The sequence below is a fragment of the Pholis gunnellus genome (assembly GCF_910591455.1).
Source record: "Pholis gunnellus genome assembly, chromosome: 13".
NCBI lineage: Eukaryota > Metazoa > Chordata > Actinopteri > Perciformes > Pholidae > Pholis > Pholis gunnellus.
In genome coordinates, this window is record NC_136540.1 from 19,936,455 (window position 1) to 19,952,589 (window position 16,135).

Sequence of the window (16,135 nt, forward strand, 5' to 3'; positions counted from 1 at the left end):
CTGTGCAGCGGCAGACAGAGGAGGACGACATCTGCGAAGGGGGGGGGGTGAAGGGAGGAGACGAGATAATGTGCATATACTGTTGTCTATTTGTCTATTCCTTGTTGTTAGACCTCCGAACCATCTGTGGGGAAAGAGCTCTATCCATTCAGCTGAATTATCATTAGTGTCTGTTAAATAAATATGTTTTTATATTTTAAGAGTTTTCTCATCTCGATTATTTCTCACCGGGAGGTTAAAAAGATTATTTTCCACGACAAATGGCGACGAGGATGGGATCGGACGTGTAATCAGGACTCCGTTAGACGACAGAAGCGCAAATAATAGTTGATTCCTCCTTGAAGGTGAGAGGCTGTCGTCAGGCGGGGTTCGAGATTGCCGCTCCGATCCTGGAACCGGAAAAAGAATCCCACCCGTTGAGAAATTATTTTGTGATGGAACAGACACTTTGATGGGTAAACTTCATCTCGCAGTCGGGTGCTGGACATAAGTCCTAGTGTAACTTGAAGAATTTAAAGAAGTCTGGTGTATCCTTTCAAGTGATTGATTGGACCAGATTGTACTTAGATTCTGAGACAGTAACTAGAGAGAAGTTGGCGCCGTAGGTATTCTCGCACTTTAGAGAGTGGCGGACAGACGTGTCCTGGTGAACTTGTAGTATTTGAAGAAGAGATATTTGGTGTATCCTTTCAAGTTGATTGATTGGACCAGATTGATTCGAAGATACCAGAATCAACAGTAACTAGAGAAAATGGGTAATGGTCAAAGTAAGTCTGAGCCTAAGCAGCCTGATGCCGAGGTCTTATCTCCAATAATAAAATGCATGTGGGACAAAGATAATCAGACTGCCAAACAATTGGAAGAATGGATAAAATTGGGAATCCCTGGAAAAGGCAACATTAGCCTACGACAAAAATTGGATCAACTCAAACCGTGTCTGGAGCAGAGAGGAAAAGGCAAAGCAGAAACAGATGAAATAATGTCCAAGAGGTAAAGAAAAATATATATATATTTGAATAAGACATATACAACTAATAGAAAAGGAAAATATACTGCTGAACTTTGTCTTTTGTTTTTTGTTTTGTATTTGTTTTACATGGTCGAGTGGATCCTGATCTGGGCCCTATTCCTCGTACGTGGTTCAACTAAGTCGATCAAATGTCCTATTATCCAGCTTAAATTAACTCGATGATTGACATCAGGCTATCTCGGTTCCTCAAAGGCTGATCCGCGCTCAAACAGTCTCGTTAATTCGAGCCAGATGTCAGACAACAGGATCGTTGCGCGTGCCCGTCCTACTTCAAAAGGGGGAAGCGTCGATCACCGAAACCATGATTTTCTAACAGTACAACGGCAAATAAACGCAAAGAAAGAGCCTCTTTTTTCTCCGCTGACGAGCAGGAGATGATCATGAACACATACGAAGAATTCAAGACCATAATCATGACGAAATCTAACGCTGCGAGGGCGAGACGAGAAGCATGGCAAAATATCGCAGACGTCGTTAAATGCGCAAGTGTTGGGAAAACGTATAGGCTAATTTTAAGTGCCTCATCACCTCAATCAATCAGATGATATTTCTTTAATTGTGCTGCTGGCAGTAGGCTTAATGGAACGCATCATCCAATGAGATCTATAGCGAAAATAATTATATCAACTCTTTCAGAATAAGTAGATAAAAACAAGCCCAAAGAGTATCTAACTGATACGAATTAATAGATACTGATGAGGATATATGTACTGTATGCTCTTATGTATCATGTATATATATACATATATGTGTGTGTATATACATGTATGTGTAGATTACAATATAGAATAGGAGTTTGAATATGTGTGTGTGAATCTGTGTATGGGCGGATCAGTGTGTATGTATTATTCATAATAAGCAGTACAAATAAATTGTGTGTAATTCTCTATTCTTATCATGAGTCCACCTTAATCATGTTCTACAACAATGATATCTATGGTGTACTACTAATACTGTCATATCATTATGAGTGCTTTCAACCATCATGTAGTTCAACCAGCCATCAAGAGGACACGGGAGCAAGTAAAAACTAAGCACACAAACATAATTCAGAATGGTGATCAATACAACATGTGCCATGGTAATGTAATGAACACATCCATAAGTTTCTTAAGCGCCAAATAAACTTCATGAACAGCACGGCATGCAGCGGCTTTCCCGATGTTCTCCGCGTCACCGACACTGTACAAACATGAACCACTCGCTACACAGCGCGAGGCTGTGATACAGTCTGTGAGACAGTAGATGGCGTGTGGTGTTCAATGTACGGCTCCAGAAGGTCTTTAAATAAATGATTCCTTGTCGGTAGAATCGATAGCGCTCGTACAGGAAGTCATCATGATGTGATAACGGATCTTGGCGATCTCGAAGAACTCTCTCCCTATAAAACGCTAATCTGACTAATATCGCTTCCTCATCGATGGATCTCTGAGGAAGGGAGCTGACACTTTTTTCTGGGGGAGTGGCAGCTTATCCAGCGGATCTAGCTCAAGCCTGCTCTGGAGCAGGTTCAGGCTTATGGATGTGTTGCTATGGTGATTTTTCCAAACTTGCTTCTAGGAACCGAAAAGCCTCACTTATGTAATCTCATCCTGAAAATTATCTGGCTAACTCAGTTAGCCACGTACGAGGAATAGGGCCCTGGTCTCCGCAACGCCGCTGCCGTATGCTCCCCTAACAAACAACATGACAGCCAACACCCACCAGTCAACACTCCGAGGATGAAGAAGGACGAGAATCATCAAAATCCACAGGCACCATGTCAACGCTCACAACTACAGCCCGTCAATGAACACTGATGAAAATATGAATCTGGATTATCTGAACGCGAGACAAAGAGGACATTACAACAGAGAGAGAAGACGTGAAGAAGAAGCCATGACTCATGTGGAGAGTTCAAAGAGCAAATTCACGGAATTCAAGAGAACTTTGACATCCTTTGTGCGTTATCATAAAATATGTGCGGCATTCACACCAGCCGTAATCAACCTGCAGTGTGTTATATGCTTAAGACTGGCCGTATAACCATGCAGTGACAGCGCTGACTGAACTTTGTAAAGAGGCTTTTACGTCATCCGTGAGCCTGGGAAACATCACACCAAAGAGAGTTGTGTGACATGGAATACTGCAACATGCAGAACACGCTGAGGAGCAGAACAACAACAGACAACATTCCCCGATTCCCTTGTCTGTCCACACCAAGCAAAGATTGACTTTCGTCAGCGCAAACTCGAGGATGCCCAGCTGGCAACGTGATCAGGCCATGACAGGAAGAAGAAAATAAGAGGGGCAGAGACTTTTTCAGAGAGAATTCACACCAGCTGAAAACTTTGTGTGCCATAAATGTGGCAACTTGGACATTGTCTAAGAAGACTGCCCACAATCTCCATGGAAACAGGACAGGTGGGAGGGCTCAACATCAGCAATCAGGAGGGGAAGAGAGCAGGTGCGGCGGGGCGGACCTCAGTGATGGACCACCGACGCACACACATTACAACACAGAGGGTGAGTTAACTTCAGATTCTGACTGACAATCAGGAGTTCTGTACGTCTGCTTTACCTGTCCCTCTCAAAAAGGGGGAAGGTATTGTGGGACGATTAGCTCAGGAGGCATACCAATTAGTGAGCCATACACAAAGCCCTTGTCCTGTATCACAGTATCACTGATATCACAGTTAAACACAATCATTTCTGCTGTCTGATTGCTTTTCTTGGACATTTGTTGAAAAAAAAAAAAGAAATACTGCTGCTGCCTCTGTTTCTCTGTCTGCCGCACAATCTGAGTTGTTACAGGGTGTGTGTCCGCATGTAGCATTGGCATGGGGCCCAGGAAAAAAAAAGGTTTGGAGGAGAAGGACATGTCTGATTGGCTGGATAGGCAGACTGTACTCACTGATTGCAGACCCACGGAGGATCCTGGTAAACTGTACAGTAAAATTGGAAAAAGATCGTTGACCTATAAGTGTGATTCTCAGATAAGGTTAAGTTTGAGAAAAGACCGCTTTCTGGGAGAAATGTGATTTTCAAAGAGGCACCGGTTAAAAGAGGCACCGGTAAAAAGAGTCACTCATCTTATGTTCGATAAGAAGACACACACCATGGTTTAAAATGTTCCATCTGTCGACATGGCTGAACTGTCCGAGGTGCCCTCCTCTTTATGGTCTGCGCACGAATATGACGTAGGACTGTTGAGGGTGCGACACCTCTGGTGGTTCACCCACAATCTGATTTAGGTCCATGCATGAAGCAATATCCACTCAAATAAGAGGCTATTGATGGTATTACACCTGTTCTTGAGTTTTTGTTTGAAGGCTGGTGTAATAGCCAAATGTTATGATTCACCGGTGCGCACCGATTTTTCCAGTAAAGAAAATGCGAGACCTGGGGGGGAACCGACTGAGTGACGATTTGTTCAAAATGTACAAGCAGTTAATGCTTCGGTGCACCCGCGAGCACCTACAAATTTTGATCCATACACCATTATGTCACTCATCCCTCCAGACACGACCCATTTTTTTCGTCGCCGACTTGGCCAATGCATGATTTCCTGTACCTGTGCACAAAGACAGACAATTTTTGGTTTGCTTTTTCATTTAAAGGAAGAAGCTCTACCTGGACCCAGGTGTCCCCAGGGATATTTAGAGAGCCCTGGTGTATTTAACAGAGCCGTGAGACACGATTTGGCTATTTTACACTTTCAAAATGGTTGTGCCTTGTTACAATATGTTGATGACATCATGATTTGCAGCCCCTGCAGAGTAGAGTAATTTACATTTACAGTTACTTTCTAAATTTTAGGCTGCAAATGGTCACAAGGCTATCCGTCCAAATTGCAATTTGCTCTCAATAAAGTTTCATATCTGGGACATGTGATCACAGCAGAGGGCAAAACCCTCTCTCCCAAGAGAATGCAGGCTATTCAAACGGTGTCTAAACACATCTAAGAAACAAATGATGAGCTTCATAGGAATGACGTCATGGTATAGATAATGGATCCCAACTATTCAGAAAGAGAGGCATTCCTCTTGTAGTGGCAGCTTATTTTACCGTCCTTCTTGGCCACTTCTTGCAGGATGTAAAGGGTTCTGACTCGCGTAGACCACCATGAGCTATTGCAGGCTAAACTTGTCTTGTTAGCTGTCCAAGGATGACACACGTCGCTCGTAGTTAAAGGTAGTTTTATTCTTCGATGTAAACAAAAGAAACAAACAAAGTCCTTGTGCAATAACTGTGGCTAAAACATTGACCTTCTGCTGGCTCTAATTTAAAAGTCTTTAATCTGCAGTCTTCTGCGGTCAGAAAAATTGTTGCTCCACATCCTGCTTCATCAAAACCTAACTAGCACTGAAAACCTACTTAAAGGAGTCAACCAAATATTGGCCAATAGCAGGACAGAGTAGAGGAGCTTTTATCTTTATAGGGCAAAAACACACATTTGAAGCCCATTCTACTACATGACCAATTACCTTTACTAATTACCTATATTATATGGTAAACATTCTAAAGGGCATAACACATACTATTGCAATAAACGTAAAATACAAAAAACTGTTAAGAATACAAACTGGCTCTTACACCTCTCTTCCATGATTCATGGTAAACATCTTTCTGCGCATAAAGAAATGACCTGGACTGACTCCTCGACAGCTGCCTTTAATGAAATAAAGAACGCATTACTGTCAGCTCCGACATTGAACTACCTGAACTTGACACACCGTTCACACGATACGTTGACCAAAGAGACGGTTACAGAGAGAGACAATAGAGACAAAGAGACAATTTTGACTAAGGAACTTGGGAGAAGACAAAGACCTGTTGCATATTTCTCTACTGGACTAGGGCAGCAGCAGCTGGCCTTCACTGTGTCTGCGTGCTGGTGCACGTGACATTGTTGTTTATGATGAGGTCAGACTCAAGGTTCCTTATGCTGTGTCACACATTAGATTAGATTAATACATTATATTTGCCTCATCATGTGTTTTTCTTTAATATTACTGTGAAACAAAGTGCTATCCTTAATCCTCTTTTTCCTACTGGAGGAGATGGAGAGCCAAATAACTGTGTTGATTTCTCTTGAACAGATCTGCACATGGAGACCTCACAGACGTGCCCACAAAATGCTGATTTACAACTGTTAGTGGACGGTTTTTAATTTATGGTGGGAATTTAGGCAGATTAAATTGACAATTAATAAATGCGAGACAAAGCACAACTCTTTTGTGGGCCTAGTTGAACTTTGCAGTAGTTTGTCAGGGAATAACTAGGTAGGATCATTTATCTGTAGACCTCAGGTTTAAAACTAGACCTAAAGAAACAGTTACTGGAAACAAAGTAAAGAAATTATAACATATCACATTTTATAATTTAGCATGGTACACAAGAGGGTTCACTGTTTTTTAGTATTTGTAGAGCAATGTATTGTTTGCTAACAACGCATCAAACATGTAGCCGATCACCTCACTCATCTTGTGTGGCTGGGGAGAGAGAGGAGGGTAGCAACCCGAGTTTCCCAAACTGCAAAGCTGTCACACAGAAATCAGTGTGGTAGGAGGTATACAGGTATATGTGCAAAGATGATGCCACACTGGAAGGCAGATCTCCTGCACTAAGGCACCCATTTTCTCTCAGGGGTGGTGTGGCCTAAGAGGTTCAATGTGTTTTCTGCTCTTCTGTGTAATAATAATTGTGTTTCCTAATAATTGATGCATCAGAACAATTATAGTGAGAATAACTCAAATCAGCAACCACTAGATTAAAGAATCGATTTGTAAAACCATTAAGTCACCATCGAATAACATGTGATATGACTATGCTAAGTTCACAGTCCGGCAGCACACGAGCTGTGACGTGTTTAAAACATGACCACAGCCTATGCTCGCACAGATAGAACACACATCAGAAGAGTGAGCCAAAGATCCAAAACATTTCAGACATCACACGTGCACATTCCACTGTTTAGTCTAAAAAGGCAGATTCCGCAACATCTGACTTTTTCCTCCCTTAGGACTACGAAAGTGACTTTTTGTGTAATACTTGTGTTTATTATAGCTTGCTATTTTAGAAATATAATCTCACAAAACAGCTAATGTTAAACTTATTGATTAATGATGTATATATATATAAACTATTTGGGGTAAAATGTGTTGATGTTTCGATAAATTGTAAATACTTTAATGGCCATAGGAATGCCCAAAGGGGGAATTGTTGTGGAAATTTATCATATCGTTCTTTTAGGTATAACTTGTATATATGTAGATGAGGCCAACCAGGCTCATTTAAAACCTAACGATAAATGAGTTCATCGGTATTTTAGCATTTCTGACTTGCTGTACTTATTTCACCACCTAACCCTCTTCCCACGAAAAGACTGGGAACCGGCCTTGGTCTGTGCAGCGGCAGACAGAGGAGGACGACATCTGCGAAGGGGGGGGTGAAGGGAGGAGACGAGATAATGTGCATATACTCTGTTTTTGTCTATTCCTTGTTGTTAGACCTCCGAACCATCTGTGGGGAAAGAGCTCTATCCATTCAGCTGCATTATCATTAGTGTCTGTTAAATAAATATGTTTTTATATTTTAAGAGTTTTCTCATCTCGATTATTTCTCACCGGGAGGTTAAAAAGATTATTTTCCATGACAGTTTCCCCGCTAAACTAGATTAGCTTTGCCTAGCCTCCCTGAAGTGCGGGGCCTCAGCTGTTTTTTGTTATTGTTCCGGGTTCAAAAGCTCACAGCCCGTTGTCTGTTACGTGAGCACAGTCCACCGAAAACATTATATTTCCGACAATTTAAGCATTTTCCAAATGCACTAGTATTATTCAAACGTATTGTTCGGTTCTTAAGCCTCGTACCGAACAGTTTAATACAAATTATTACACCACTAGAAACAAATAACCGGAGCTCGCGTGTCATAATGAGATTATTAGGAGCTGGCTCAAGTTTAGTAGGACAGCTCAGAAGGCCCAGGTATAAAATGCACGGTCCGCCACTGTATTTAACTCATTATGCCTGGTTACATGAGGTTTTATTTTGAGCTAAAAACTGTGGGGGCTGGAAAATTCATGAGAGGAGCAGGCCTCAAAACTTTCGCTGCTGTTAACTTTCAGCAACGGAGTCTTACCGAAAACGAACTGGATCCAATTTAAAGTCAAAAATAGTAATTTAATAAAAAGATTGCAGATACAACTGGAACCACGAAGGTAACAAACTGCAAACTGATGCTAACAATTGCAGCTGATCCTTAACGAATGCAAACTAAATTACACCAATGCATGGTAATATTCTCGAGAACAGACACCACGTGCAAGCTCCACTCACAGGTCCGACCTAGTCGGGTTCTGAAAAACAGAGTGCCGTGATCTCAAGCACGCTCTCTCAAACATTCTTTTTATGTTCTTTGATGGTCAGAAAGCGTCCGAAACCTGTCGCAAAACACAAAGGCCGTGTTCTGGGGTCAGTGATTGGCTTCCGATTACTCTGACCCCTCCTTCATCGATCCGCTGGTCATCTCTGTGGCTGGGTTCCTGCTGTCGTCACCACTGCCCTGCAGCCGCATGGTCTCTTCCAGGAGTCCTCTCCTCTTGTCTTACGGCAGTCTCTGCATTTCCGTCTCTGCTTCTCATCAGTTGTCTCTGCTTCTCCTCATCTGTCTCTGAAAAGCCTCACTTTGAATAATCCCTAACTTTCCTTCAAGGCTATTCTTCACAGTGTTTAGAATGCTTTTGTGGTTTTAATACATTCGATGTGTAAATGTACTGTGTAGGTGACTAACAGCAACTTTCAGATAGTCACCAAGAGGCTAAGTAGGGAAGATTTAGACTTGCGGACGCGCTGGCTATAAATTATTTCCTGATCCAGTGGTTGAGCTTTGCGTGTTTATTTGTAAACAACAAACGTTGACTCTGGAATACATTCATAGGTCAAACAATGACAATAGTGCTTAACATAGTGAAGTAGCGGTCAACAAAAAATAAGGCTCCCTCTCTCACCCCCTCTCCTTCCAATCCTGCAACTAAACCACTGAACGGCTGATATTGCTTTCCCCAACACCACGTGACTCAATTAGCGGAAGTGTACCGGATGTGACCAAAAAAGGTATAAATGACACAGACCATACCTGGCTCCTACATACTGTAACATATATATCCTTCATGTAAACATATTACAAACATATAATTAATTCTTTAGTAAATATATTATGACTCTTTAACATATTTTACCTCTTATTATTGTGACACTTCTATTCACCACTTGGGGTGCTATAAATTCGACTAATAATACTTTTTAATACTTAAATTCTTCACAATTCCCCCTAATTCCCTGGAAATACACAATCCCTCTTTAGGTGGTCCTTTATGGTCCGAGGGTGAGTTTCCTTCACTAAACAGTAGCCATCAATAATTCAAGTTCATCGTCATCGTATACCTGTAACTGATTGCCCTGTATGCTTGTCTTATTAAGAGCAGTATCACTTACCCTCAGTATCAGTCCTCGGATGCAAGGGACGCAACAGCATCCAGAAAGGACAAGAGCTGCAATGGCAAAACAAAAAGAGATAAAAAAGAGACCAAAACACACTTTTCCATTTGCCAAACACCCTCCAACCAGTCAGTGAATGGCTCCTTAACACCAGAATTCTCTGCTAGTTCGATACTGAGAGCCGTCAATCCGGCCAGCGCCCTGGTCACCGATTCATCAGGAGCTGTGTTGTTTGGAATGAAAGTACAACAGGCAGATCCAAACATCCTGCAACTCCGCCTTTCTCCGCTAAAATCATATCTAATGCCATTCTGTTTTGCAAGGTCATTATACTAGTCTTCGCTAGCTGTGCGTGAAGTCCTGATATAGCATCTCTGGTGTGGTTTACAAAACGCTGTTGGTTATAATATATGTAGTTAACCCAATCGACATTCGTATTGATTGTTACCCACCAGAAAATTGTTGATTCAAAACCTGCAGATATTTGATTTCTAGCTTTAAACTCATTTGGCACCCCCCTTGGCACCACTATGGCATCTATATACACTCGGTCATCAAATGAGCCTCCCGGGCTATCGCCGTCTCTTCTGGATCTTCTGTTAGCATGTGTGCTTGGGGAAACCAGTTCTTGATAAGTCGTGTCGTTTACAGGCAAAATATAAAATGGCATTATAAGTTGCACTAGTGCACACGTGCCTGTCCAATTACTAGGCAAAATTGGATACAAGGTTCTACCTCCACACCACCACCATAGGTCAGCTCTGGACGTTGTCTGGTTTAACACGCTCCTGAAATGGAAGTCACTGGCATTGTTAGGCTCTTGAGTAATATTAGAGACTATACAATCTAATGGGCCTTCTGCCTTCTTAAACTGAGGTGGGGTGGTGTGTTCTACAGTATGGTTGTCACGATACCAAAATTATGACTTCGATACGATACCTGCCATAAATATCATGATACCCGATACTTACAATACGATACCAGAATTCGATACAATACCACAAATACAATATGATACCACAAATACGATACTGGTATATTTATCTATAATAGTAATAAATACAACATCTGCACTTGTTTATGCACTTATTACAACTATTTACACACTTGTCAAACTATTTACACACTAACAGCAACACTAACACAGTAAATTAACTGAAATGTATTTTGTACTGAACATGTTCTAAAAAAAAAAAAAAAGAAGTTGGACTTGCTGACAATAGTCATGCACATGGAAAATGTAACCTTAATATAATATAAGGTAAGATAATATGCATTGTCTCATTTTCTGGACAGTTCTTTTGCCAGTTGAAGGTTCTTTGCCAAAAAAACAAGCATGTCAACATGCTCTACACTCAGCCTGGAACGCCTAGTACTGCAGATAATGCCTGATGAGCTAAACACTCTTTCTGATGCACAGCTTGTGGCAGGAATGGACAAGTACTGTCTGGCAAAACAAGCAAGATTTGGCAGAGTGGCTGAGTGGATCTTCCACCAGGTCAAAGGATCTTCAGTGGCACTTATTTCTTTCATGTGTTTGTACTGCAGGAATTCACTTATCAGTTGGTCAGCTGGTTGCAAGGGGTCACTAGCCTCTTCTGACTCCTTCTTTTCAAATTTGATGGTTGACAGCAGACTTTTTAGATCAGTTTTCTTTTTTTTTGTCCCTCCTTGACCTTCCTCTTGCTGCTGATGCTGCTCTCCTGTTCGGACCTGCTCCACTGGCTGTACTGAGGCTTCATGACGTTTTTGCAAAAGATGTTCCTTCACTTCTTCCTCCATTGCAACAAAAGTGTCCTTGAACCTAGGATCCAGATATGTTGCTGTATTAATGACAATGTTCAGCTTTGTGTCTTCATATCTTGAGGCAAAGTCTGATTTGATTTGGTCTTTCATGTCACCTGCAATGACGCGTTCTCCATCCCTCTTCTCCAGACAGGAAAATAACTTCCATTTCAGAGGCAGCACAGAAGACAGTGTGGGTACCTTTTCTCCCCTTAGCGCATCAGTTAGGTCACTTATCGGGTCAAGTATCTCTCAAACATTCTCTAAATTTGCCACATCAGAATCTTTTGGCATCAGATGCCACTTCTTTCTGTTTTCTGCCAAAACAGCACAGACAGCTTGTTGCTGTTGACAGAATCGGTCCACCATCTCAAAGGTGGAATTCCACCGGGTGGGCTCATCATGAATGAGCTTTTGCACAGGAAGATTTAAGATCTTCTGTTTGTCTTTCAGGCTCCTTTGCATTTTATTTGACCTGGAAAATGCAGACAAGGTTGTCCGAAGCCGACAAGCTTGTTTTAATGTTGTCCAGGCCTAAAGCCTTGCCCACTGCCAAATGTAGATTATGCCCAAAACAGGGTATCCAAGTGTAATTTTCAAATGCCTTTTTGTTGTTGGAGGCATTGTCAGTAGTTGTATCAGCCATTTTTGACATGTCCAATCCCCATTTTTCACACACCATCTCCTCCAGCACTTCATGGATAGAATCTGCAGTATGGTCTGAATACAAAGGAGTACATCCTAAACACCAGGACTGCATTTCCCAGGTTTCTGTTACGTACTGGATTATAAGTGCCATGTGCATCAACTGCCCTGCTTGTCCAGATGTCAGTGGTGAGAGCAAAACAAGGCTGGCATTGAAGTTGAGCCTGAATAACCTGACTGGTCTCATTGTAGATCTGTGGAATTTCATTATTCATGAAATAATTTCTGCCTGGCATATCATATTTTCTGTCCAACGCATGCACAAGATTCCTAAATCCAGTTTTTTCGACTGTGTATATCGGCACCTGTTCAGTACAGATGAACTCAGCCACTGCTCTGTTTAACCTCTTCGCATCTTTTGAGCCTCTCTCATATTTCTGCTGGCTTTCAAACACAGCTGGAAGGGAACTCTGTCTCTGTGTTGCTGCTGACTCTGCTGGCATCTGTTTGACTGTCTGTGGGAGTGGGTGGATAAACAATGCTTAATTTACTTGCATAGTGAGTTTGATATTTTCACTTCATATTTTATCTTAATTCATGGAATAATTATTTTGCCTTAACTAAAAATAAAAAGAGTTAGCTCAAGATCCACCCTCAGGCTCCACCAGCATGTAGCCATTTTGCATCAATTGTGTTTCATTTAGTACACTTTTGTGTGCATTGTGACCTCATGATCATATAGGCTTGTCGTCAAACTAGGCTAAGGCTACTCGTGTTCGGCTGTATATGGGTGAGCTTGGGGGTGTTCATGTTTATAATCACATTTACTTACCTGTCGTTCTTTGAACTCTTTGAAAAGTTCGGGGTGTCTTTCTGAAAGGTGCTTTGCCATGTTTGACGTGTTGCCTCCCTTGGTCTGTGTGGCTTTGAAGCAAGTTTTGCAGACGGGTCTCTGTATGTCAGTGGGCTTTCCTTCACTGTGCAATGGAGCCAAAGTACTTCCAGATTTCACTTCTGGCATCTTTTTTTTCCAACAAGCCGAGGACGGTCGGCAAAAGCTCCTGCACTTGATGCCATGTCTCCCCTGCGATCACTCGCTGTGAGTGAGCGCTGCCTGTTGTGTGTGTGAGTGCTGGGCAGCCCCGCCCCCTTGCAGTCAATGCGTGCAGGCAGCATGACAGGGAGCGGAACAGTGAGTGCGCTCTGATCACGTGCTATTTAAATGAAGTATCGATACTAAAAATATGCAAAATCGTATAGTTTTTAACGTACGGGTACCACGGTACCTTTTTAGTATCGATACACCGTGCAACATTATCCTACAGGTGGGTAATCCCAATGTCTCTCTTGGCAAGTGTGATGAAGGGGCAAATCTTTTTCAGTAAATAGAGTCAACATACAACAAAATTTAGGGCTGAGGGGTCGAAATCTTGTCAGAACAGGGGTTGCTACGGATCTAGCTTCTGAACACACAATACAGTCTGTACCTCTCACACTTGAGGTCGAATATTGTACCCACTGAAGCCATAAATTTGTGTCTCTGTACCCCATGCATCACTCACCGAGGTGTCAGTCGGATGTTGATCTCGAGCAACTATAGTAACTTTAGCGGGTTTAATAACAATTCTAAGGAGTCCTTGATGGCCTGGGCCATCTACAGTTGACTGTGCCTGTAGTACGTAAAGTCCACTGTCTGTCAGTTTTGGGTCTGTTAAAGTAAGTCTCAAGGGGTTGCAATTTCCCTCTTTACACATGTGATATGAAGACGGGGCTTGTATCATCTTTAGTCGTTCTTTAAGGTCTGGGTTGGGGTCACTTTCAAAACCCTCACTGTCCGTATTCAAAGATGCCCATTCCCATTTTTCACAGGGACACGCATATTATGATACAAATTGACCATACCTATTCTTGGCGGGTCCACATTGGTTAGTTGGGATACACAAAGTTTTGTCCATCCAACTGTAGGTGTTTTCGTACTTGGAACAGGGGGCTACGGCTAGTGCTGGGCAGTATACATTTACAGACAATGGGGGCAGTGATCCTGTGTGGTCCTTTGGGATTACAAGTGACTTTGAAAGACGGAACAATCCTCCACTGCAACGAACATGTCATGTACAGCTCTAAAAACATGCTACTGCAAACTGACCAGCAGCCACCCACCTTTTCTGCAGAAATCTTTTGGGGCCTGTTACAGCCTGAAACACCTGAGAAAGGAGGCATTTTCTCCTTATTCCAGCTTTGGAAACCATGGATTGCACAACTTGCACCATATGCTCCTCCAGCTGATCCCCTCCATGTCACCCTGAATTACTTGATGATTTGTATACAGAGGCTTTTGAATCAGAACTTGCAGCCAGTGTATGGCATATTGCCTCGCCATGTTTGTTTGTGGGAAAGGAGGGAGTTGCGTCTGTGGTAACCTTGACGGAGGAACAGCTAAAATGGTATGTGTTAGCAGATGATAGCTCCCCTCATGTCTCCTTGGCCTTGCATGCTCAACACGAAGCCAGACAATTGGGCCCTATGACAAAAAGAATGTCTCAGTTAACTTAACAGATTGGCAGCCGACTCAGTGCCCTACTATCATGTTTTCGCCTTCAGATAACAGCTGGAAAATAACACATCACACACGAGACACAGTTGTTTTGCAACAAGACACTTTGGAACGCTTTCATGGTCGCGAGAGGACAAATCACCCATTCACCGAAACAATGTTTACCTCGCTTCCGGTTGCTCTTTGGTCCACCTCCCCTATGGATGTGGGTCACTGCACACACTCATCGGTTTCATTTGCACTCGAGGCCAATGTGCAGCCTGTTTGGAGGAGACAATATCCTCTTAAACCTGAAGCAGAAGCAGGTATTAAAGACACTATTGATGGCCTATTGCATGCAAGTGTTTTGATTCCATGCCATTCACCATGGAACACACCAATTCTCGCTGTTCCAAAACCTAACACAGACAAATACAGAATAGTTCATGACTTACGGTTGATTAACAAAATAATCACCACACAATCAATGGCCATGCCTAACCCGTATACTGCTCTCTCATTGTCTCCTGCTCATTCACATTTTACTGTAATAGACCTCGCAAATGCATTTTTCTGTCTCCCACTTGACCCAGCTTTACAAGAGGTATTTGCATTTACTTTCCAAGGACAGCAATACACATACACCAGACTACCACAAGGCTTAATTCTCTCGCCAAGACTGTTTAACCGACACTTGAAACATGACTTGTCTACTCTGGAACTTCTTTCAGCAGAGACATGCATGACCGCAAGCCACCAGGTGCTCACACGATTGGCTGACTGCGGCTTTAAAGTAAGCAAAACCAAGGTTCAACTCTGCAGACAGGTTGTTGCCTTCTTAGGCCGAGAGATCGCACAAAACTCTTCTGGCCTCACCAGTGCACATAAAACATCGATCCTGCACCATTCAAAACCTACCACAGTAAAAGACATGCTCTCTTTCCTAGGCCTGACAGGCTACAGCAGGAACTACATCGCAGCATACACTGACAGAACTGCTCCACTGCGTGCCCTTGTCGCCGCTGTAGGTCATCGCAACCTCACGGCACAGCTGACTTGGACCTCTGAAGCTGAAGAGTTGTTCATTTCACTCAAACAATCCTTGTCCAATGCAGTCTCACTCTCTGTGCCAGACTACACATTGCCTTTCTATTTGTATGTTTCTGAAAAAGCAGGCATTGTGAATGCCGCCCTATTTCAGAAAAAAGAGGGAGGTAGAGACGTACTAATGTACTACAGTGCAAAACTTGACTCTACAGAATCCAGTCAACCTCCATGTGTCAAACATGCAGCAGGCGTGGCTAAAGTCGTTTCAAAAACTGCTCACATAGTCATGAGCCATCCGCTGGTCATTTTGACTGAGCATGGTGTTATGGCTTTTGTAACATCCAGCGCTTTCACACTGTCAAGCCTGAGACAAGGACGAGTTGAAAAATTACTCACACAACCGCACATTACCTTCACTCATGAAGGTGTGAACATGGCAGATCAAATGAATCCTCTTCCGTTCCACTGTTGCACACAGACCACAGAACAAGATGTGAAATTGAGAAATGACTTACAGAGTCATCCATTTCCAGATGACGAAACTGACCTAATTCTATTTAGTGACGGCTGTTGCTATCGACATGACACAAAAGGACTGATTGCCTCCTACGCAGTAG